Below are 2,357 nucleotides of genomic sequence, written 5' to 3' on the forward strand. Positions count from 1 at the left end.
TTTCACTATACTCTCATAAGTGTTCTCTTTTATTACTATTGGTGCCAATTTCTTACTGTGTCTGATTTATGAGTTAAACTTTAGTAAAGGTATATAGAACTAAAACGTAGTGCAGCCTTTGGTACTATCTGCTGTTTTGAGTATCCATTGAGGATTTGGGGGCATATTCCCTGTAGACAAGGAGGGAAGATGGGAAGAGCTTTGCTACTTATTAGCTGGTAGCTTCAGGCAACAACTCTGTGGCTCATTTTCTTTACAGAAGACTATAGCTAACATCTGTGAAGTAAGTCTGTGGGCTTCAAAATGTTTTAAAAATGTATATGATTATTGCTGAAGATCTGAGAAACAAGGCCACCTGCTTACAAACCTAGATTAACAGAAAAGCCTGAAAAAATTGTCTCTAATGATAAACAAAGAACAAATTACAAGGCTTAGCTGTAAATACCTAAGAATAATTTTACTGCAGTATACACATGAAGCTAGACTGTCTAAAGACTTTTTACATTTCAAGTTTAATCATGAGATACTTTAAGCATAAAATGTATGGAAAATACTATTATAGCTACCTATTAACACACCACTAACAGTAGACAGATGTTCACATTTTCCAGAATGTATTTTAAATCTGTCCCTTCTTTTGTAGAAAGAAAGTTTACAGCTAAAATTAAAGCCTGTTTGCCTTCGCTTTCCATTTTTCTCTCCTCTCCACACTACCAATATCCTGAAATTGTACATCATTCCAATATAAGTTTTGGAATATTCACTTCCATAATGAAAATATACTACTGTTGTGTGTATTTAAAATATGTACACTATATGCACATAAAAATTGCAAATTTTGAGTGAAATATATAGTACACATAGTTGCATTATAACCAGTAAATGTAAAGTATATAATGCAATAATGTATTGTTTTAAAATATATTTTATATATTTTCTTAGTTGCTTTTTCCTTGTTGCTGGATCAAAATACACAACATCCAGAATTAAAGAAGGAAGGGTTTACTTAGCTCACAGTTAGTGGAGTTTTCAGTCCATTCTCAGCTGAGTAACAGAAGTCCAACGCAGAGTGGCACATGGCAGAAAGCAGCAGTTCATGGCAGAAGCAAAGAGCAAAAATCAAAGGCAGGGGCAGCAGCTGAGGGAGCTAGCAAGCCTCTCTTCCCTATATAGTATTCAAGATATCTGCCCCAGGGTGGGCGCAGCCTTCACAGCCATAATTCCAGCATTGGATCAAGAATGAATCACAAACTCTAGAAACTTCCTCATGACTGCATGAGGCTTTGGGGGTACACCTAGACGCAAACCATAATATATGCCTTTAGACTACTTTTTTCTTTTTACGTATGTTTTTCTGACATCAATACTGATATCTGAAGATCTGGTTTACTTATGTGAGCAGCTCTATAACACAGTGTTGAAAAATAACCATGCTGCATCTCCTGATAGGTACATGTTCATCCCTAAAATTTTTAGCATTGTTTGTAGTTCTATGGATTACTTCTCATAATCTCTGCCTACTTTTCTATTTGTCTGTTTTCCTTCTCATCATTAACTTGTAGTTCTTTATATATTATGGATACTAATCCTTTGACATGTGAATACAAATCTCTCATAGTTGTTGTCTTCTTTTATATATTATTCATGTCATTTTACATAATCTATGTAGTCAAATTTATCACTACTTTCTTTAATAGTTTGTGCTTTTGCCTCATATGCAAAAAACACTTTAGACAATTAAAATAATGTTTTTCCTATGCCTTCTTATAAATACTTTATTATTTTATCTTTTGAATTCAGACCTTGAGTCTACCTGGAATTCAATTTATATGAATGTAAAGTATGTATTTCATATATCAGAATTTAACCATCACATTCTTATTTACTTGATAATCCATTTTGCTCACTCTAAAAAATTTTTCATTTTCATCAAATGAATAGATTGAGTTCTAAATTCTCTTTTATTTTTAATTGCTTTGAATATTCCTGTGTCAAATTGCCTGGCCTTTACTCCTATAAGTTCAAACAGCTTTAGTAGAACATCAGTCAAATCTACCATTGTGCCTCTTCTTCAAAACTGTACTGACTTTTCTTGGTTCTTTTTTTAATTATTCAATAGGAACAAAAATTAATCTTTAACATTTTTTGGTGACAGTATTATTTTTTCAGAAATAAAACACACAGTGGTACACTTTTTAACATAAAAATATGCCTTTTTGAAGAAAGTCTCCTTGGAACCTAGCAGAATGCTTCATACCCTACCACCAATGTTACTATTTTGGGATTTTTCCTTTCTTTTTTTTTTTCAATAATTTTATTGAGAAACAAATAGCAATGAGACAGTTTCAAATCAAATT

This window comes from Octodon degus, unplaced genomic scaffold (genome assembly GCF_000260255.1).
Source record: "Octodon degus isolate 3935 unplaced genomic scaffold, OctDeg1.0 scaffold00012, whole genome shotgun sequence".
Classification (NCBI taxonomy): Eukaryota; Metazoa; Chordata; class Mammalia; order Rodentia; family Octodontidae; genus Octodon; species Octodon degus.